General features: G+C 36.4%; 1 protein-coding gene and 1 long non-coding RNA gene across 2 annotated transcripts in view; one reads left to right on the top strand and one right to left on the bottom strand.

Annotated features, from left to right (window-relative positions):
- The window catches only part of LOC118768320 (SCO-spondin-like), a 447598-nt gene that overhangs the window by 217168 nt on the left and 205467 nt on the right, over positions 1-24963 (top strand). The gene's annotated exons all lie outside the window — the stretch shown is intronic.
- Positions 1470-23506, bottom strand: LOC118768323. The gene is made up of 3 exons (XR_005004135.1): positions 23494-23506; positions 17260-17264; positions 1470-1737 (listed from the first exon to the last, which is right to left on the bottom strand). It is a non-coding gene; the product is annotated as an uncharacterized LOC118768323 (long non-coding RNA).

Genomic DNA, 24963 nt, shown 5'->3' on the forward strand with positions numbered 1-24963 from the left:
TCCTTTGAGAGTTCTACATATATATATCAGGATACCAAAATCAGAAACTCAACGCAACTATCACAGTATTCTTTCTCGAAACATTTTGGCTTTTTACATCCTGCAGCAATTCTTGCACTTTACCTCAGTTGAAGACTTGAGAGATTTTCGTGTTTGATCTTCAACAGCTAGTGTTGTCAATAATTGGCTGCCCCACTTCTTTTATTACTCTGGTGTTGCTGTCATGCCTAGCCTGAGGACTTGATATGGTCACAACATCACTGTTAGGCATCCTTACAGACTCAGCATGAACCATTGTCCAGGTGTTGTACTCAATTCTGGTTCTGGTTCCTGTGTGTTTAGTGGGGCCTGTTGCTCAACTGCCCCTAACTGCAGTGAGTGACCCTTCTTCTTAATCCATGCAGTATTCTTTCTGGCATGTGTCCCATATTTTGCCTTGGATGCAACCTTGTCAAACATGGTTTTGTGTATTACATCCTCACTTATTCCAAAGTATGGGTTTACAGCAACCCTCAATGGTCTTTACATTAACTTTTCGGCTGGGGATAAATTACAGTCACTCAAGGCACTCCAATGGCTGAACAGAATTTTGTTCAAGTAATTGCCAAAATCTCCTGTCTTCAGATCAAAATGCTCCAATGCAGTTCTCACAGTTTGTATGGCTCTTTCGGTGGTGCCATTAGATGCTGGACTGTAAGCAGGTGTCTCAATTTTTCTGGAACCCGTTGATGACAACATATTCTTTAACGCAACAAATTCAGGCCCATTGTCCGATACTAAAGCTGTAGGCACTCCAAAACGAGCAAAGACCTCCAACAGCTTGCTTTTAACTGCTTCAGTCTAGTGATTAGGACACAAGAATGTCTCAATCCTTGTTGAATAGGCTTCTACTATTACAAGTATGTTACTGATGTTTGGAACATATGCACCATCCATATGCACATGTTCTTAGGGCCCAGAAATAGGCCATGAATCATTTGCCTTTACTAAATTTGGCCTAACTACCTGGCAACTATCACAAGATTTGACAAACTTCTCCACTGACTAAGTCAACCCAGGCCACCAAACATAGAGTTGTGTGCCTTCTTAATCGTTTGTTGAATACTCATGTGTGCGTTATATATTTTAGCTTATATTGCGGTTCTATAAGGTGCTGGAATAAATGGACAAGATATATCAAGCCATTTTCACATGTTAGAAAATCCTCCTCTTTAACAAATGCACATTCCAAATTTGAGACCAATCTCCAATTTTGTTGTAAAATTCTTTCCTTTATTTTGTTATATAAAGTGTTTGCCTCTAAGTTGTTTTCAGAGGCCTTCCATCATTACGGGATTGATGTCCTGCCACACACTGTGAGATATAGAGTTCAGCAAAACGCATTCCAGTACATTTGGAAAAAGAAGTGAATGATGAGTTAAAGAGGTTGAAAATGAATGGTATCATCATTACTCTGGAGTCAGATGTACCTCATCTGTGGTATGGCTGAGGAAAAAAGATCGATCCCTTTGCATGTATCTCAATTACAAGGCTCATTTAAATGCACATATTGACACCTATTCTTTTTCCATACCATCAATTGACACTATCTTCTCTGGTATGTCAGGTGCAAAATTTTTCTCCACTCTTGATTTAAAGCATGCATATTGACAAATACCTTTAGCAGAGGAGGCAAGGTGGATTTGTGCTATTTAACGCAACCACTGGTCTCAACCTGGTTAACAGACTTTAAATGGGCTTTAAGAATTCGAGTGGCATATTTCAGAACTGCATGGAAACTCTACTAAAAGGAATTCAAGGAGTTAGGATACCATAAGTCCTCGAGTATAGTCTGCCCTTGAGTATAATACGCAGGGGATTTTTAGGGGGCTGTACCTCTGAAAAACCTAAACCTTGTGTATAATACGCACCCTTTCTCTAACTTGAGTCAAGGAGGTCTATATAACGTCCTTGGTTTGTAAAAATGTATACGGTAACATCCTTTATTATTATTGTATATATAACATAATGCAAACGTGTAGCTTTTTTGTGCATTTTGTTTGCAGAAAATAAAGAAATAACAGTAATAACGTTTAATAAATGTTGCTTATTGCAAGTTATGGATGATTCTGTTATGACTTCATTGCTTTCAGGCTTAGCTTAAGGTATTTTCGCGCCCGACATCACAAAATGCGTCTGAATAAACATTGCCAGAGAGACTCAGACATTGCTTAGAAAATAATTTTCATTTTTAACCTCGTATATAGTACGCAATAGGGATTTTGACTTTAAAATTTTGGGAAAAAATGTGTATTATACTCAAAGATTTCCGGTATACCAAGATGATATCCTCATCTCTGCCAGTAGTGAAGCAAAATTGATAAGCAGGGAAAATGGGTTAGTTGCAAGGCTAACCAAGGCGCAGTACTCGATGAACAAAGAAAAGTCATTCTCCAGAAGAAGAAATTTGACTTTCCTGGGAATTAAAATATCTGAAGAGGGTATTTCTCCATCTCAGGAATTGGTAGCAAAGCTAAAGAATATACAAGTACCAAAATCGAAGGAAGATATTGACAAAATATTGGGTCTGACAAATTACTACAGGAGATCTGTCTCATTTGAGTTCATATCTCATCCTTGTCGCCATATGTTTGGTCTCACTCTTAAGAAAATATATTGAATGTTAGTAACTGCAAGTTATGCAGTTCCCTTCTGAGGGTCACACTGTACAATTCCTAGCCATCTCTGTGCATATCGGTATTGCACCTTCTATGGCTGCCAGCTTGATCATTTCGCATCTCATGATTTCCACATGGTTGCACGAGAGTTCCTTTGAGAGTTCTATATATATATATATCAGGATGCCAAAATCAGCAACTCTATGCAATTATCACAAAATCCATAAAAGATATTTAAATTTTACTAATATGCTTATCTACAAATTGATGGTGTAATTGTTACTTAACACAGAGGTGTTTATGCTGAATACCAGTCGCTAGTATAGGAGAAGGAATCTCTGGTGAGAGGAGAAAATGTTGTGTTTGAGCTTGACAAGTGGACAATGTTATGTCTTCATCTTAGTGAGAGATCTTTTTACATGAGGTTACAGAAGCATAACTGCTAACTGGCCAGGAAAACCCTCTATGAATCAATCCCCTAACCCCTCTGCAGTCTTCTGTATTTTCCATGCACCTCAATCTATAAATATAATTTAGTGCAAAACTGCATGGAATTTTGCCTTAATCTTAGAATTATTTTTGAAACATTTATCAGCTTAAATGTTGTATACCAGGAAGTAAATGGACATTTATTCTTTGATTACAGGTTTCACTGCTTCAAAAGGTTTTCAAACTGGTATGGAAATTTTAATATCAACATAAGAAATTTCTTTATATTCTCTCTATATATGATTATTATAACTATAATTTGAGTTCTCCTTTTTGGATCAGTTTTTGTATGAAACTATATAGCTTACCTGATTTAACAAAAATTGAAGTTTAAAATGGAATATGTTGAGTATGAAATATGTTGAATACTGAATGAATGTGGACAAATTTTTGTAACATTACCAGCTTAAATGTTGTACAACAGGAAGTAAATGGACATTTATTCTTTGATTACAGGTTTCACTGGTTCACAAGGTTTTCAAACTGGTATGAAAATTTTAATATCAACATATGAAATTTCTTTATATTCTAACTATATATTCTAACTCAATAGTACCACCTGGTGCTACTGAGTTAAACATAGCCTAGGCCTATACTGGCCGAAACCTATCAAAGTTATGCAATGACTATAACTTTACAGTTTACCATATTCTGCAACATGGAAGCAGTGAGAAAAGTTTGGCTTATAATTGTTAAGTTGCTTAAGTTACTATTTACTGGAAGACGATGAGTTCATCCTGAGAATCCTTTCAATTCTCTTAAAGGATTTTTTGGTTTAACCAAACTGTTAGTTGTAAGATGTAAAAATTACAGCATATTCTATATATGAAATATGAAGAGATTCACTGGAGTGGCACAGGAGTGGCTGTGTGGTAAGTAGCTTGCTTACCAACCACATGGTTCCGGGTTCAGTCCTACTGCGTGGCATCATAGGCAAGTGTCTTCTGCTATAGCCCCGGGCCGACCAAATCCATGTGAGTGGATTTGGTAGACGGAAACTGAAAGAAGCCTGTCGTATATATGTATATATATATATGTGTGTGTGTGTGTGTTTGTGTGTCTGTGTTTGTCCCCCTAGCATTGCTTGACAACCGATGCTGGTGTGTTTACGTCCCCGTCACTTAGCGGTTCGGCCAAAGAGACCGATAGAATAAGTACTGGGCTTACAAAGAATAAGTCCCGGGGTCGATTTGCTCGACTAAAGGTGGTGCTCCAGCATGGCCGCAGTCAAATGACTGAAACAAGCAAAAGAGTAAAGGAGTTATACATTATTAAAATGGAGGCAAATATAGGGAAAAGATAAAATATAGATTGCTAATTGAACTAAGCAGGGACACTTATAGTTAAAATGGAGATTTTCATTAATTCAAGAGATCTAATGAAAAATACTTATTGATGTTATTTTGTAGTTATTTTGTATTGATACATATGAAATAAATCTGCAATTAATGATAGATTGAAAGATATAATTATATATATAATTGCATTTGAATTCCTTTTTTAAATAATTTCTTCAGTAGTATATAGAAGAAGAACGAAGGAGCATTCTGTCAGTTATGAGGATGAGTGTCTCAGCTGATATGATCAACAGAACAGCTTGCTCATGAAATTAACATGCAAGTGGCTGAGTACTCCACAGACATGTGTACCCTTAACGTAGCTCTCAGGGAGATTCAGCGTAGCACAGAGTGAGACAAGGCTGGCCCTTTGAAATACAGGTACTACTCATTTTTGCCAGTTGATTGAACTGGAGCAATGTGAAATAAAGTGTCTTGCTCAAGGACACAATGCATCACTGGGAATTGAACTCACAACCTTACAATCATGAGTCAAATGTCCTAACCACTAAGCCATGTACCTTCATGGAAGCACTCCGTCGGTTACGACGACGAGAGTTCCGGTTGATCCGAATCAACGGAACAGCCTGCTCATGAAATTAACGTGTAAGTGGCTGAGCACTCCACAGACACGTGTACCCTTAACATAGTTCTCAGGGATATTCAGTGTGACACAGAGAGTGACAAGGCCGGCCCTTTGAAATACAGGTACAACAGAAACAGGAAGTAAGAGTGAGAGAAAGTTGTGGCGAAAGAGTACAGCAGGGATCACCACCATCCCTGCTGGAGCCTCGTGGAGCTTTAGGTGTTTTCGCTTAATAAACACTCACAACGGCCGGTCTGGGAATCGAAACCGCGATCCTACGACCGCGAGTCCGCTGCCCTAACCACTGGGCCATTGCACCTCCACCATGTACCTTCACAGTAGTATATAAATGTACATTTGAAACATCAAAATTTTGTATAATTATTCACCATGAAAATCTGTATTTATGTCACATATACATTGTTGAAGTTTTACAGTAGTAATTGGTCCATCTGTTTCTTCCCAATGTATATATATTTAAGAGTAAGTCTTCATTATCATCATCGTTTAACCTCCATGATACCTGCTGGAATGTGATGGGTGATTTGAGAGGAAATTATATTTTTGCAATACTTATCAGTCAAAATGTTGTGTGAGAGGAATTAACCGGATATTTATTCTTTGATTGAAGAGATAACTGGTTCTAAAGACCCTAAAACTGGTTTAGAAATTTTAATATCAATATATGAAATGCCTTTATATTCTAACTATATATAATATATATATATATATGTGTGTGTGTGTATATATATATATGTATGTATATATACATAAATATGAAAGAGTGACCATTATGTGGTCTACTCTAGTGCTAAAAATAGATCCACTATGGTATAGCCACTAAAAAATTGTTTCCAAGGAGAAATATCACATTTAACGTGGGGCAAGGGAAAAATAACGAAAAAATAGATTAACCCTGAACAATTGTTTCATTATTAATGTAAATGCATTGTATTTCGACAAACTCCTGCTGATGATTTATAGATGTCGTGTAAGTAAAATTGCATTTACATTAATAATGAAACAATTGTTCAGGGTTAATCTATTTTTTCGTTAGTTTTCACTTGCCCCACGTTAAATCTTGTGATATTTCTCATTGGAAACAAATTTTTAGTGGCTATACCATAGTGGATCTATTTTTAGCACTAGAGTAGACCACATAGTGGTCGCTCTCTCATATTTATGTATAAATTTGTATGGTATCCCTGGTTTTTATGTGCTGAGCCACTTGGTGTTAAATTGATGGTATTATTAAATTAATATCAAATTTTTCACCCTCATTTATGAATGTATGTATATATATATATATATAATGGTAAGACAACAAAAGAATGAAAGAGACCTCGATATTATGTAAATAGAGGAATTTATCTGTAATTGTGACAATTATTCGGTAGCCATGATAAAACTCAGTATTTTTCCAATGGCCGGATAACTGAAGACATGGCGGCATGGATTTCTACCTCGGCATCTGAAACTCGGAGTTTTATACACATACACACACATATATATATATATAACTATAACTACAATTTATTATGTTCTAAAACATGGAAGCAGTGAGATCTTTCTAGTTTTATTGCTGGTAGTTTGTATTCATATTTACTGTGAAGCTTAAGAAGTTTGGGTATCCTTCAGTAACACATACTTACTGTGAAGCTTATATCAATCTATCAAAAACCACAGTCTTAGTAAGTAGGATGGCAGACAAATCATAAACCCCTTCAGGTAGATGGCCCTACTTGATTTGTAGAAAAGCCATAGATAGAGACTCCATAAGATGTGCTTGGTGAAAGCTATGGACACATAAGAGGTGCAGCAATATCAAAGGAAGGTTAACTGGGAAGATAGCCTTTGTGTGTGGTAGATGCACAGGGACAATAAACACCAAAGATGTATAGAAAACAGATTCCATCACATGCCAGGGGGAAAAACTAGAAGTAGTTGATAGCTTTCATTACATAGGCGATCAAGTCAGCAGCAGGGGTGGATGCTCTGAGAGTGTAGCTGCTTGAATAAGAATAGCCTCGGCAAAGTTCAGAGAGTTCCTACCTCTGCTGGTAACAAAGGGCCTATCACTCAGAGTAAAAGGTAGACTGTATGATGCATGCATGTGAACAGTCATGTTACACGGCAGTGAAACATGGGCTGTGACTGCTGAGGACTTGCATAAGCTTGAAAGAAATGAAGCTGGTATGCTCTGCTGGATGTGTAAAGTCAGTGTGCATACACAACAGAGTGTAAGCACCCTGAGAGAAGAGACAATTGTTGAATTGATAAAAGGTGGTTTTTCCTAATTTATATATATATATATATATATATATAAATATTATATTTTGTGAAATTTGATTTAGTATTTCTAAATTGAATTTTTCCCTGTAAGTTTGGAATAACATTCCCTAATATTATTATTATTATTATTATTATTATGATTATTATTATCATTATTATCATTTTATATATATATATATATATATATATATATATATATAATCCTGTATGTATATCACATTGTTTTAAACAAACCTTTTCTAAAAATGCATCTGTAAACAATTAGTTAGTAAAAACTTATGTTATTTATTAACTGTGTAAAATTGTATAATACAAATAAATTATTTCTCTTTTGCAGCTGCAAGCACAGGTGCTCCAACAGTTTCTTCAGCAGGTTTGTATATTTAATACTAAACAAGTCCACTATATGTTTAGTCAATATAATGAAAGTACTTACTAGGTGTCTAAGTTTACCTTGTCTGTCACAGAATATAACTTATCTGTTTTGGATTAGTTTTGAGTTAGCTTCATGAAATCTAAAAGAAACCCCCCAAAAAATCCTATTATATTGGGTTGTCCGGAAAGTTCGTACCAATTTTTAAAGGAAAGACAAAGGTCAATAAATACATTTATAATCAACCAAATATGAACTATTTATATGAACCAAATATGAACCATTTTGTTGCACAATGCGTCTCCATCTTTCCTTTAACTTGAAAATACCCTCTTCCCAGAATTGAGGTAGTTTCATGGCAAAGACTTCCTCAAGGTATCTTTTTACGTCATCCAAGGAATTGAAATTTTTACCATCAAGACTATTCTGCAGAAACCTGAATCAGTAGAAATCCGAAGGAGCAATATCTGGTGAATATGGAGGGTGGGGTAACACATCCCAGCCAAGCTGCAGCAAGTGCCAAAAATGAACTTTCTTATCTTCCATTTTAAAGGGTTACAGAATTAACACAGGTTACAGGAACATAAACCTTCTTCCACGAAAAGATAGCTTAAACTGTGCTCTAAATGGAGGTGTAGTCAAATCCTATTTTATGGACTCAACCATGTTCTAAAATAAGTCAAAATGTAAGCTACTATAAATCAGCACAAACTTTCCGGACAACCCAATAGCATTTGAACTTTACTTGTTGGTGTTGGCTGTAAATGTTCACCTCTTGTAAAACCAAGACTGGGGAAATTTTAGAGTCAATGTTACTGATAGACTGAAAACTATATTCTCCAAAAACCAATTCCAATAAATAACTGACACTACTTTAGTCTTGTTGGTTCTAATAGAACATGTGACACATGGTGAAACACTTAAACATCACTTACTGAATAAAAGACCACCACATTAATTATATAATGTGTAGAGTCAACTTAGAACCAAGCAGCAGATTATCATCTTGAATAATCTAAATTCCTCAAGGAATGTGAAGACGCAGGCTGGAAAGCGGAGCATTTTCCAATCGAAGTCGGATGTAGAGGGTTCGTTGGACACAGTGTGAAACGACTGTTGTTATCGCTAGGCCTAACTCATCGTAAAGTCAATACCACCATGACCGATATCCAATCTACAGTGGAGAAGGCTAGCCACTGGATTTGGTTAAAAAGAGACGATGAACGATGGCTTGAAGGATATTGAGTTTAACCTCATAACCAGTTGATCAAGCAAGCAGAGCCTCATATCAGTGAGGGGAGCCCATGCGCATTGATGCTGTCGAGAGGTAGACCCCGAAACGGCGCGCATTCTCTCCTGATGACCCCATACACTTGCTGGCTTCCGGCATACGGAGCTTTTGACTGGTAGCACTTGCATGTGCAAGTTGTGTGCAAGACATATACAGGTGAAAAATCAAATATTGAAATTTTAATTTATGCCAGACTGAGAGGTGTCAGACCAGGGAGAAATGAACAATATTTCTGAAGTTGGAAGTTAGGCTGGGTAAGAGAATTAACCCTTTTGTTACCGTATTTCTTTTGAGATGCTCTGTGTTTCTTCCAATTAATCTTAAATATAACAAAGAATTTAGTAAAATAACTTAGTTATCATTAAGCTAATGTTAGGAACATAAATTGTGACTAAGGTTCGGTGGAAGATTTTAATTCAAAACTTTCAAAAACAAGATTTTTGTACTACAGAGCCAGAGGCGGTTTCAGGCGGGTTGGTAACAAAAGGGTTAAGGAACACAGAATTGCCCGCATTGGTGTCTGTACAACTGACTTACAAAGCATGGAGGATGCATATGAAGACCCACAATTTCAAAACCAGTTTTGGGTAGATTCATTGCTTTATCAAGAGACATGAACTTTCATATCATAACTGGATTCAATGCCTAAAACTGTCTCAGTTTACAGGAATTTCAGCATTTCATAATTAGAGAATGGCAAGCCTATGTACTTAAGATGTAAGAACAACTATTTTCATCAAATATTAGTTGTACAGGACACATCATCATCATCATCATCTTCGTTTAGTGTCCGCTTTCTATGCTAGCATGGGTTGGACAGTTCAACTGGGGTCTTGGAAGCCAGAAGGCTGCACCAGGCCCAGTCTGATCTGGCAATGTTTCTACGGCTGGATGCCCTTCCTAACGCCAACCACTCCGTGAGTGTAGTGAGTGCTTTTTACGTGCCACCGGCATAGGTGCCAGACGAGGCTGGCAAACGGCCACGATCAGATGGTGGTTTTTATGTGCCACTGGCATGAGGCCAGTCGGGGCGGCGCTGGCAATGGCCACGTTCAGATGGTTCTCTTACATACCACCGGCACTGGTATCACAGCTGCAATTTCCATTGATGTTGATCGATTTCGATTTATTTATGTACACAAGTGTTACCCATGGAAATTCCACATTAAATATGAAATTTTTAAATACTTGTAAATTCATATAGGGCCATAAATATTAGTGTTCCTTTATAAATTTCATATTCTTCTATAATTCCATTTAAAAACAAACACCTTTCAGTTCTTCTGGATAAGACTGTAATTAACGGAACACGATTTCCCTATTCTCTCAGCAGTTCAGGGGTTCATTTATAAATGTAAGAGCTTCACAATGATTATAGAGAATATTTATGTCCCCAGTATTGTAACTTTCAACTACATGTTTCGTGTATTTGACAATCTCATTTTCATTTTATATTCTATCTTGAACCCATTCCCTTATCTCTTATCAATACTCTCTCTATATATACTCTTCGATTCATATTTTCTGTTCTACATGTTGATGCTCTTCTTCTTGCTCTACTGATTCAGCAATCCATTTCTCTTTACATTGTTGTATATAAAGATGTCCTTATTTCTCTTGTTAGCTTACATTGTCTGTCATTCATATTTTATACACAAATATCAATTTTCAAGCACGTGTTATTTAAGATATTTAAACATAAATACTAAATGATTTAAAAGTATATCTATAACATATTAGAGATTATTATATGTTATTAAGATTAAAAGGGATTCTAATACAAAATCGTTAATACTTTATTGCAGCCCCCAGAATAGCTGGACCATCTGTTACTCCAACAGGTAAGTACAGTTTTATTGTATGATTAGTCATAAAAAAGATAAACGTTGCCCCTTTCAAGCCTAACCAGGCTCATGGGCCCAGTTTCCCGGTTTTTGTGGTGTATGTGTTCCCTCCAGCTGAACAGGATGCCAGTCCATTGCAGTGTTACTCGAGAAACAGAGAGAGAGTAAGAGAAAGTTGTGGCGAAAGAGTACAAGAGGGGTCACTACCATCCCCTGCAGGAGCCTCGTGGAGCTTTTAGGTGTTTTTGCTCAATAAATACACACAACACCTGGTCCGGGAATCGAAACCGCGATCCTCCAACCACGAGCCCACTGCTCTAACCACTGGGTCATTGCGCCTCCACTATGATTAGTCATCACGGTGAAAGTATTACTGGATACAATGAGTTATTCAGTGATAGGATTTCAGCCTAGCATCAAGGGTTTTATTTTAATTATGAATAACATATGAAGCTATTTCTCATCAGATTCAATCAGTGTAGCCAGGTTAAGTCATGTTGAACATTAGTGTACATGATATATATTGGGAGTTTAACCTGTGCTGTGTGTATGTATTTGTTTTTCTTGAAGAAATCCCTTCTAACATTTAAATAAATCAGCTTGGTTCAAAAGGTCTTCAAACTGGTATGGAAATTTTAATATCAACAAATAAGTTGTTCTTATATTCTATCTATATATAATTATTATAACTATAATTTAAGTCCTCCTTTTTAGATCGGTTTTGTATGAAACGATGTAGCTTAGATGATTTAACAAAAATTGAAGAATCAAATAGAAGAATCACAAAATATGTATGAAATTTGTAGAGTAATACATTCTTAAAATAGTAAATGAATGGGTGGTGGACAAAAGTATTGGGTCGTTTGGAAACTTCATGCTGACTTTTAGTTGTTCATGTTCCAGGTTAGAACATGTCAAATTTATTGACACCGTAAAAAGCACCAACCAATCATGGTCGCTGCCAACCTCCCCTGGCACCTGTGCCAGTGGCACATAAAAAGCACCCATTACTTTCACAGAGTGGTTGGTGTTAGGAAGGGCATCCAGCTGTAGAAACACTGCCAGATCAGACTGGAGCCTGGTGCAGCCTCCATGGCTTCCAGACTCTGGTCGGAACGTCCAACCCATGCTAGCATGGAAAACAGACGTTAAACGATGATGATGATGATATAGTATGCTGACATTCCTGGTTAGCATACACTTCAAGCTATCTCTTGAGAAAGAAAGTTTAAAATTACTTAATTTGTGTCAATTTAGCACCCCTATGATAATGGGAGATTATAAGGGGCATTTTAAGGCACTTGATGCTTTTTTATTACCGTAAAGGCAAAAATGCCCACAAGCAACAAAAGAGATATGTGCTGCGAACAGTGAAAGTGCTTTAGTTAACAGAACTGCACTGATGTGGTTTACTACGTTTAGAGTTATTGATGAAGAACGCTCAGGAAGACCCCCCCCCCCCACTACTTCAAATGATGACCAAATCAAGACATTGATTGAGAATATCCTGCTTTACACAATGCAGGAATTGGCAGAAACAGTAAATTTATCAAACCCCACCATTCATGAGCACTTAGTGAAGCTTGGGTACTCAAATCCCTACGATGTTTGGGTACCACATGATCTGAGAGAAAAGAATCTTTTGGATTGCATTTCTAACTGTGATTTACTGTATAAATGCAATGAAAATGCACCCTTTTTGAAGCAAACTGTGATGGGTGATGAGAAATGAATCATTTGCAACAATGTTCAGTGAGTCACCTTTAACCACCCCAAAAGTAGATCTTCATCCTAAGAAAGCCATGTGGGATTGGAAAGGAATCTTGTACTATGTGCTTCTGCCAAGTAACCAGTCAATTAATTCTGAGAAGTACCACTCGCAACTGGACAATTTAAAGGCAGCAATTCAAGAAAAACACCCAGAATTGGCAAACAGGAAAGGCGTTGTTTTCCATCAGGGTAATGCCAAACCTCACATTTCTTTGGTGACCTGTCAAAAATTGTTGCAGCTTGGCTGGGATGTGTTACCCCACCTGCTATATTCACCAGAGACATTGCTCCTTTGGATTTTCACTTATTTAGGTCTTTGCAAAATAATCTCACTGGTAAAAACTTTAATTCTTTGGAGGACATAAAAAAACCACCTTAATGAGTTTTTTTGCCAAGAAACCACTGAGATTCTGGGAAGACAGAATATTTAAGTTGAAGGAAAGATGGAGAAAAGTTGTGCAGCAAAATGGTTCATAATTAGTTGATTAAATATTTAATGACAATTTTGTTTTGTCTTTTAATTTCCCTTTAAAAAAAGCGGCATGAACTTTCTGGACATGCATTGTTACTTTAATTTAGTAGGAATTGTTATAATGAGAGTACAAAGTACAGCATAACAGTGAGAGAAAATAATAATTTTTGATTCGTTCGTCTTTATGGTTTGGTCTGCAAATTTTGAAAGAAATCTCTAAATATATATGGTGTATTCTTTTTTTTAATCACTATCATTTATTTGTTAGGTGCTGGAGTGGCTATGTGGTAAGTAGCTTGCTAACCAACCACATGGTTCCAAGTTCAGTCCCACTGCGTGGCATCTTGGGCAAGTGTCTTCTGCTATAGCCCCGGGCCGACCAATGCCTTGTGAGTGGATTTGGTAGATGGAAACTGAAAGAAGCCTGTCGTATATATGCATATATATATATAAAAAAAAAAAATAGACTCCGCCGGTTACGATGACGAGGGTCCCAGCTGATACGATCAACGGAACAGCTTGCTCGTGAAATTAACGTGCAAATGGCTGAGCATTCCACAGACACGTGTACCCTTAACGTAGTTCTCAGGGATAATCAGCGTGACACAGAGAGTGACAAGGCTGACCCTTTGAAATACAAGTACAACTCATTTTTGCCAGCTGAGTGGACTGGAGCAACGTGAAATAAAGTGTCTTGCTCAAGGACACAAGCGTCGCCGGGAATCGAACTCACAACCTTACGATCATGAGCCGAATGCCCTAACCACTAAGCCACACGCCCTTATATATATATATATATATATATGTATGTGTGTGTGTTTGTGTGTCTGTGTTTGTCCCCCTAGCATTGCTTGACAACCGATGGTGGTGTGTTTATGTCCCTGTTACTTAGCGGTTCGGCAAAAGAGACCGATAGAATAAGTACTGGGCTTACAAAGAATAAGTCCCGGGGTCGATTTGCTCGACTAAAGGCGGTGCTCCAGCATGGCCGCAGTCAAATGACAGAAACAAGTAAAAGAGTAAAAGAGAGAGAGAGTATACATGTGACATATGAGGGGGTACCCAAAAGAAACCGGAATTTTGCAATATTATTTTATTTACTTAGTTTTACATGTTTACACTATTTTCACCTTCAAAGTATTCTCCATTTAATGCAAAGCATCGGTCCAAACACATTTTCCACTGAGTGGTTGGCGTTAGGAAGGGCATCCAGCTGTAGAAACACTGCCAAATCAGACTGGAGCCTGGTGCAGCCTTCTGACTTCCCAGATCCCCGGTCGAACCGTCCAACCTATGCTAGCATGGAAAGCGGACATTAAATGATGGACTGACTCCTGTGCAGGTGGCAAGTGAAGAAACACCATTTCAACCCTGTGCTTGAGGAGATCCATTGAGTCAAGTACACCAACATCAAAATCAATGGAAACTGCAGTTGTGATCCCTGTGCCAGTGGCACGTAAAAAGAAACCATCCGAACGTGGCCGATGCCAGCGCCGCCTCGCCTGGCTTCCATGCCGATGGCATGTAAAATGCACCAATCCGATCGTGGCCGTTGCCAGCCTCACCTGGCATGTAAAAAGCACCCACTACTCTCTCAGAGTGGTTGGCGTTAGGAAGGGCATCCAGCTGTAGAAACACTGCCAGATCAGAAGGAGCCTGGTGCAGCCTTCTGGCTTCCCAGATCCCCGGTCGAACCGTCCAACCCATGCTAGCATGGAAAGCGGACATTAAACGATGATGATGATGATGATGATGATGATGATGAAGCAGTCCTGGAACACTTATGAAATGATTGTCTTTTAACGTGTCCATCGTTTTTGTTCTTCATGTTTTCCACATCTGCAAAACGTTTTCCCTTAACCCTTTAGTGTTCGCATTATTCTGCCAAAACAAGTGCTTTTTTATCCACATTGTTTTGAACTAACCATGCATTATCTTGTAGTTATGAGATTTTGATGAGGTAGCTGTTAATTTTTAAGATGATATTGTAGGGCTGGTGAGAGAGACCAGATCTGGCCAGTTTGAACATAAAACAGGCAGAATACTTTTGGCCGGATATGGCCGGTTTGAATGCTAAAGGGTTAAAGACTCTTTTTATTCAGGGGAACAAAAAGAAGTCACAGGGAGCAAAATCAAGTAAATAAAAAGGGTGGGTAAGTAGGGTCATGCCATTTTTCGTCAGAAACTGTCTCACACTTTTGTGAGCAAGTGAGGCATAAATTTTGTTGCAGCTCCCTTCTTTCGCAATTCCTCGCTCAAAATTTTTTGGCAGGAGCTCCAGGACATACCAGTCATATCAACAAGTTTGTCAATTTTTTGGCAGCGGTCCTCTAAGATTGGCTCATGAATTTTCATTCGTTCAGGAGGTTGTTGATTACCCTGAATGAGATTGATCTTCAAGCGACAAGTAACCATTCCTAAAGCATGAAAATCAATAGTAAACTTGTGTTTTGCTCATGGTAGCATCCTTGTAAGCAGTTTGAAGCATAGCAACTGTTTCATATTTCTTTACTGCCCACTGGGGGTTAAACATAAAGGGGACAAGCAAGGACAGACAAAGAGATTAAGTCGATTACATCGACCTCATTGCGTAACTGGTACTTAATTTATCAACCCTGAAAGGATGAAAGGCAAAGTCAACCTCAACGGAATTTGAACTCAGAAAGTAAGGGAAGACGAAATACCGCTAAGCAGTTTGCCCAGTGTGCTAACGTTTCTGCCAGCTTGCCACCTTTATAGCATAGCAACTGTTTCAGCCACCATTTTCCCCAGGGGAAAATAGAATTTCCCACAAGCATGCTGTTTCTTCGTTTCAGTCATTGCAAAAATTGACAAACAGGAGAGAAACACTGCAAAACAAAGATGCACCACGTACCGGTATGACCTCAGTGGATGCTACCAGTCAGCAGGTAGATACCTAGGGGTCGCATCAAGTGACTTCCAATGACAGAAGCCTGAACTACAACAGGCTTGTCACACAGAGTATGTTTCTGGTTACTTTTGAGTATCTCTTCATATAGAATAATTGTATTATTAACAATCCAAAAATAACATATAATGCCATTTTCTTGCAGGACCAACAACATCTGGCATATCTCTTGCTCCATCAAGTAAGTACAATTCTACTGTTTGTTTAGTGATTATTAGGAACGTATTACTGAATGTAATTCATTGCTGTTTGACAGAATATTTAGATATTCATCAAGGGATTTGAAACAATTATGAATAACATATGAAGCTATTTCTCATCAAAAACATTCAGCAGGAGTGGCTGTGTGGTAAGTAGCTTGCTTACCAACCACATGGTTCCGGGTTCAGTCCCACTACATGGCACCTTGGGCAAGTGTCTTCTGCTATAGCCTCGGGCTGATCAAAACCTTGTGAGTGGATTTGGTAGATGGAAACTGAAAGAAGCCCGTCGTATATATATATATATATATATATTTATATATATATATATATTTGTGTGTGTGTTTGTGTGTCTGTGTTATTCCCCCCAACATCACTTGACAACTGATGCCGGTGTGTTTGCATCCCTGTAACTTAGCAGTTCAGCAAAAGAGACCGATAGAATAAGTACTAGGCTTACAAAGAATAAGTCCTGGGGTCAGTTTGCTCGACTAAAGGTGGTGCTCCAGCATGGCTGCAGTCAAATGACTGAAACAAGTAAAAGAGAGTAAAGAGAGCCTAGCTGGGTTCACTTGTAGTAAAAGGATTACATATAGAGGTGAAACTATACTATTAGTCCTATATGAACTATTGTATAAATAATCAATTTGAGAGAGAGAGAGGAAACGAAAGTTCTTCAGTAATGTAATAGATAACATGTATACCAGCAAGAAATATAGACATTGCTTTGAAGCTGCCAGTTGGACAGTTTGTCTTCTCTCACTCAACATGTTACCTGTAATGACTAATATCATTTAAACATTGAATAAGTCAGCAGTTAATTCATTCATTCATAATATATTTACATAATATATTTAATATATTTACTGCCCAGTGGTTAGGGCAGTGGACTCGCGGTTTCGATTCCCAGACCGGGCGTTGTGAGTGTCTATTGAGCGAAAACACCTAAAGCTCCACGAGGCTCCGGCAGGGGATGGTGGTGATCCCTGCTGTACTCTTTCACCACAACTTTCTCTCACTCTTACTTCCTGTTTCTGTTGTACCTGTATTTCAAAGGGCCGGCCTTGTCACTCTCTGTGTCACGCTGAATATCCCCGAGAACTACGTTAAGGATACACGTGTCTGTGGAGTGCTCAGCCACTTACACGTTAATTTCACGAGCAGGCTGTTCCGTTGATTCGGATCAACTGGAACCCTCGTCGTCGTAACCGACGGAGTGCTTCCATGTCCATTTACTGTTACATATAAATAGAGATTTTCTTAACTTGATTTTCTACAATTAATGAAATACTTACACTGTCGAGTTGGTAGATCCTAACTACGATATTTAGATTTTACTAACATGTTTATTTACAGATTGATGTTGCAATTCAGTTCTACATTTAAGAGATGAGGAATTATGTACATTATTTACATTCGAGGGATATTTGTCCTCACCTTGTTTGTTGTTAACACAACGTTTCGGCTAATATACCCTCCAGCCTTCTTCAGGTGTCCTGGAGAAATTTCGAACCTGGGTTCTCATTCCTAAGGTATTTTTCGATGTTATTATTATTATTATTATCATTATTGTTGTTGTTGTTGTTCAGGAATTGAACTCAGAATCTTGGGGTTAGTAGCCCATGCTCTTAACCACTACGCTCATGGGCATATGGCGTAGTGGTTAAGAGTGTGAGCTACTAACCCCTAGATTCCGAGTTTGATTCCTGAACAATAATAATAATAACAAACATTGAAAAATACCTGAGGAATACCCAGGTTTGAAATTTCCCCAAGACACCTGAAGAAGGCTGGAGGGTATATCAGCTGAAATGTGTCAACAACAAACAAGATGAAGACAAATATCCATTGAATGTAAATAATGTAAACATTGATGTTGCAATTGTTACTTAACACAGAGGTGTTTATGCTGAATACCAGTCGCTAGTATAGGAGAAGGAATCTCTGGTGAGAGGAGAAAATGTGTTTGAGCTTGACAAGTGGACAATGTTATGTCTTCATCTTAGTGAGAGATCTTTTTACATGAGGTTACAGAAGCATAACTGCTAACTGGCCAGGAAAACCCTCTATGAATCAATCCCCTAACCCCTCTGCAGTCTTCTGTATTTTCCATGCACCTCAATCTATAAATATGATTTGGTGCAAAACTGCATGGAATTTTGCATTAATCTTAGAATTATTTTTGAGACATTTATCAGCTTAAATGTTGTATACCAGGAAGTAAATGGACATTTATTCTTTGATTACAGGTTTCACTGCTTCAAAAGGTTTTCAAACTGGTATGGAAATTTTAATATCAACAAATAAGATGTTTTTATATTCTGTCTATATGTAATTGTTATAACTATTGAGTTGTCTGGAAAGTTTGTGCTGATTTTTAAAGGAAAGAAAACGGTCAATAAATACTTGCCATTACATTTTTAATCAACCAAATATGAACCATTTTGTTGCACAATGCGTCTCCATCTTTCCTTTAACTTGAAAATACCCTCTTCCCAGAATTGAGGTGCTTTCATGGCAAAGAATTCATCAAGGTGTCTTTTTACATAATCCAAGGAATTGAAATTTTTACCATTAAGACTATTCTGCAGAGACCTGAATAAGTGGAAATCCGAAGGAGCAATATCTAGTGAATATGGAGGGTGGGGTAACACATCCCAGCCGAGCTGCAGCAATTTTTGTCTGGTTCCCAAAGCATCAAGTGCCGAAAATGAACTTTCTTGTCTTCCATTTTAAAGGGTTACAGAATTAACACAGCTTATAGGAATATAAACCTTCTTCCTCGAAAAGATAGCTTAAACTGTGCTCTAAATGGAGGTGTAGTCAAATCCTATTTTATGAACTGAGCCATGTTCTAAAATAAGTCAAAATGTAATCTACTATAAATTGGCACGAACTTTCTGGACAACCCAATATAATTTAAGTCTTCGTTTTTGGATCAGTTTTTGTATGAAACTATATAGCTGACATGATTTAACAAAAATTGAAGTTTAAAATGGAATATGTTGAGTATGAAATATGTTGAGTAATAGATTCCTAAAATACTGAATGAATGTGTGGTGGACAAAAGTAGCATCTTTAAAGACATGCTACATGCATTGTTATTTCAATTGAGCAGGAGTTCTTATGATTACAGTACAAAGGACAGCACGACCATGAGAGAAAACAATAATTTTTGTTTCGTTCATCTTTATGATGCACAGCTCTGATGGTTTGATTGACAAATCTTCAGAAAAATCTCTAAATAAATATGATATATTCTTTTCTAAATCACTGTTATTTATTTAATTAAGTCATACATATGACATATTGAAGAATAGTACTTGTTATTAACACTCTTCAAAAACAACATATGATGCAAATAAATTGCCATTTTCTTGCAGGATCAACAATATCTGGAATATCTCTCACTCCATCAGGTAAGCAAAGTTCTAATGTATGTATCTTGGATGATTTAACAAAAATTAAAGATCAAAATGGAAGAAACACAACACTTGTATGAAATATGTTGAGTAATAGATTCTTAAAATACTGAATGAATGTGTGGTGGACAAAAGTAGTATCTTTGAAGACATGCTACATGCATTGTTATTTCAATTGAGCAGGAATTGTTATGATTACAGTACAAAGGACAGCACGACCATGAGAGAAAACAATAATTTTTGTTTCGTTCATCTTTATGATGCACAGTCCTAATGGTTTGGTCTGCAAATCTTTAAAAAATTTCTAAATAAATATGGTATATTTTTTTTATTGAAAACATTAAAAATTTTTTATGAATACAAAATCATATACATTTGTAAGTGATTAATAAAAAGAAATGATTTTTTCCCATTCATAGATTTCTAGTACACATATATTCAGATATTTAACAACAAAACAATTTCTGTTTTATTCATCTTTACAACACACAGTCTTAATGGTTTGGTCTGCAAATCTTCAATAAAATTATTTCAATTATACAAGAATTCTTACACTTACAATGCAGAGGACATTGTGATTGTGAGAGTTTTAATCAAAGATACACATTGATCTATTGTTGTATATGTGTTAGAGAGTCAGATATATAATGAAACAATATGAAATACATAATCTGATCAATAAGTATCCGGACTGTTGCCATAATAACGAAGCTGAAGCATGCAGAGTGAAACACCTTGGCACAAATTCACCTTGAACTCCGTTGTGCATGCACACTGTTTTAATGTTCTAGCTCACTTCTGCTGTTTACAGCAGTGCTTGGTAGGAAGGTGTGTAGCGTGTGATTGTTGCATTGACCATGACAGAGAAAGTTGAGCAGAGAATCTGCATCAAATTTTGCTAAAAGCTTGGTGGTACCTGCTCAGAGGCCTACACAAAGTTGCAGAAAGTATATGGAGAGGAGTGTATGAGCCGCACACAAGAATACAAATGTTTCGGACGTTTCCAAGATGGCTAAAAAAAATGTCATTAGTGATGAAGGTTCTGGGAGAACTGCAACCAGCAGAACTGAGAAAAACATCACAGATGTACATGCAGCTTTGAGGGGAAATCATCGAATCATCATCCATGAGTTATCAGAGGGTGTGCGGATTAGTTACGGTTCAGTTCAGTCCATCATCACTGAAGATTTGGGTATGAGACGAGTATCTTCCAAGTTTGTGTCAAAAATGCTTTCAGCTGACCAAAAAGACACTCGGGTTTCAGTTGCACAAAATCTCCTTGATTGTGTCAAGAATGATGAAAAGCTTTTGAAAATTGTCATAACAGGTGATGAATCATGGGTGTATGATTATGACCCCGAAACAATGGCTTAGTCTTCGCAGTGGAAGGCGCCAACCTCTCAAAGACTGAAGAAAGCACAAATGAATCAAAGCAACATGAGGACACTGTTGACCGTTTTCTTCGACTACAAGGGGATTGTTCATCATGAGTATGCTCCACCTGGTTGGACTGTGAACAAGGAGTATTACTGTTACATTTTGCAGTGTTTGCAGGAAGCTATTCATCGGAAAAGGCCACAATTGCCTGCATCCAGTGAGTGACAATTGCACCATAAAACACAGTTTCCCATTCAGCAAACTGCTTGTGCAGCAGTTTTTGCCTAGACACAGCAGTGCCCTGGTCCAACAGCCACTGCATTCCCCAAAATTCACCCCGTGTGACTTTTTCCTCTTTCCAAAAATCAAATCCCACTTGAAAGGAAGAAGATTTCAGAACATCCTTGAAATCAAAGTGAATGTGAAGAGGCAGCTGCTGATTATCCCAGAAAATGAGTCCCAGGAATGCTTCTATCAATGGAAATAGTGCTAGATTAAGTGTGGGACTTCTGAGGGTGACTACTTTGAAGGAGTTTAAATGCCAAATTGGTATGCATTGTAGTTTTGTTTTTATAGCACCAGTCCAGATACTTATTGATCAGAACTCGTATATGTAGATTGTAATGTGTGAACTTATATCCAAGTTTATCATTTACATTTTATTTAATGAAATCTTATATATATATATATAAAACTGAGAATATGTGTGTGTGTCTGTATGTTTGCATCACTAAAACTTGAGAATTACCCAACCAAATTCATTCAAGTTTTACACATGTCTTCCTTAGAGTCCATGCAGTGTCATGAGCCAAAACAATTTTCAACTTCTTGCCTAATGCGAGCGCAGAGCAATCTCTTATCTCTTATTTCAGTATTATGTGTCAAAAGTGAAACAATAACATCTCTATTGTAATGTGAGATAATACATTCAATTTTAATCAGCTTCACTATTAATACTTTCACTTTGTATATATATATATATATATATATTAGTTTCATTTCTATTACTTTCACTATGTGTGTGTCTATGTATATATATGTGTGTATATATATATATATGTATGTATGTATATTTATGTATATGTATGTATGTATATTTATGTATATGTAAGTATTTATTTATATGCATATATATATATATGTATGCATATATTTGTATATATATGTATGTATATATACATATTTATACATATAGTGAGAATTTACGAAAAAACAAAAGATGAAGACGGGTGTGTAAACAACAAACAGATATATTAATTTAATGCTCAGGAAGTAAGAAAGTCTTTTACATTTCAATCCTATGCATATATATATATATATAATTTTAGGGAGTATAACTCCAAACCTACAGGGAAAAGTTTAATTTAGTATTAAATCAAATTTCACAGTATAAATATATAAAATATAAATTAGAGATAAAACCACAATTAGGCAACTCAAACATAAACCAAAACATAAATAACAAATAATATTTTTATAAAACATATAACTAGATCTCAAAAAGTATGAAAATGAATGATCAATATATAATGGGTAAAAAAACTACGTACGTTTCATGGTTACAATTAAATTAGAATTAGAATTAAGTTTAAATTCAATTGAAATGAATTTGATTTAAAATTATAGTCAATCTTCAGGTTAACAATAATAGTTAAATAAATAAACAAATAGAGTTAAACAATATTTATTTAAAAAATAAATAAAATAATAATTTTATATATATATATACATATATATATATATATACAGATAAATTAAATATAGGGATATTCAACTGACAGTCCAATAATTTATTTACATTACAATATTACATTAAATGCTATGAATATAATATATAACATAATATTATGTAACATAAATAATTATAAAAACCATTAAAGGCCAACAAATTGTTTCGACTTATTCATATTTTTTCTGATATACATAATCACAGTTCCATTATATATAAAGTAACTTCAGGGTTTTGCTTTAGAAAATTTTCTAAAGCCAAGACTCTGAAGTGACTTTATATCTAATGGCCTAAAATGTAACATGTTGATAGAGAATCCTGAAAAATTATTTTTGAAAAACTCTCATTGGAAAGATGTGTTCTTTCATTGTACAATGCTTCCATTGTCTAATGAGGAAATGCTAAAGTTCTCTCTCTCTCTCTCTTCTCTCTCTCTCTCTCTCTCTCTCTCTCTCTCTCTCTTTCTCTCTCTCTCTTTCAATACTTGTGGAAATATTCTGATATTCACCCAAGTATTCAATTTTTAAAGTTATAATAGAAAACATTTAAAATTTTTTTATGAATACAAAAATCATATACATATAGGCGCAGGAGTGGCTGTGTGGTAAGTAGCTTGTTTACCAGCCAGATGGTCCCGGGTTCAGTCCCACTGCGTGGCACCTTGGGCAAGTGTCTTCTACTATAGCCCCAGGCCGACCAAAGCCTTGTGAGTGGATTTGGTAGACGGAAACTGAAAGAAGCCCGTCATATATATGTTTATATATACATACATGCGTGTGTGTGTTTGTGTGTCTGTGTTTGTCCCCCTAGCATTGCTTGACAACCGATGCTGGTGTGTTTATGTCTCCGTTACTTAGTGGTTCGGCAAAAGAGACCAATAGAATAAGTACTGGGCTTACAAGAGGATAAGTCCCGGTGTCGAGTTGCTCAATTAAAGGTGGTGCTCAAGCATGGCCGCAGTCAGCTGACTGAAACAAGTAAAAGAGTATAAGAGTATTTGTAAGTGATTAATAAAGAGAAATGCTTTTTTTCCCCATTCATAAATTTCTAGTACATATATTCAGATATTTAACAACAAAACAATAATTTCTGTTTCATTCCTCTTTACAATGCATAGTCCTACTAGTTTGGTCTGCAAATCTTGAAAAAAATCTCTAAATAAATATGATATATTCTTTTCTAAATCACTGTTATTTATTTAATTAAGTCATACATATGACATATTGAAGAATAGTATTTGTTATTAACACTCTTCAAAAACAACATATGATGCAAATAAATTGCCATTTTCTTGCAGTACCAACAATATCTGGAATATCTCTCACTCCATCAGGTAAGTAGAGTTCTACCGCATGTTTAGTGAATTGTAATTTGTTATTATATGACAGAATATTTAGTTATTCATGAAGTGGCTTGAAATAATTATGAATAACATATGAAGCTATTTCTCATCGGAAACATTCAACCTGGGTGGGTTTACTTGTGCTAAAATGCTTACATATCGAGTTGAAACTATATTATTATTCCTATATAAACTACCGTATATATATATATATATAAAAATAAATATAAGAGAATGGTCACTATGTGGCTCATTCTAGCACTAGAAAATCCAAAAGGTTTCAACCACAAAAATACATGTTTCCCGTGAAAGTCAGTACGATTGTTAGCTCACACGAACAGGGCAAATAAAAAATAACAAAAATACAGATTATTTTGGGACAATTGTTTCGCTATTAATGAATTAAATGTAATTTTACTTACAAAAAACCCACTTGTAGCTCCTCGGCCAAAACTATCTGGATGAAATCCACTCAATCACACGCCAGATATATATATATATATATATATATATATACACACACACACACGCACACACACACATATATATATTATATATATATATATACACACAGACATGCAGGAAGTAAAGAGACACCTTTAATTTTCAAAATCTTTCATTTAATATGCAAAGCAAACAATTGAAATGTAATCGATAGGTAGGACTACATACTTTAGTATTTAGTTGACATTCCCTTTGCAGTTTTTAATTCAGAAACTCTTTTTGCCATTGAACTAATGAGCTTTGTGATTGTCTCTTGTGGAATTTCTGCCCTCTTTTCATGCAACAATCGAAACAATTTATCTTTAGATTTATGTTACTGTCGAGTTTATCGTATTGCTCTATCTAGCAT

The sequence above is a fragment of the Octopus sinensis genome, linkage group LG28 (assembly GCF_006345805.1).
Source record: "Octopus sinensis linkage group LG28, ASM634580v1, whole genome shotgun sequence".
NCBI classification, from domain to species: Eukaryota; Metazoa; Mollusca; class Cephalopoda; order Octopoda; family Octopodidae; genus Octopus; species Octopus sinensis.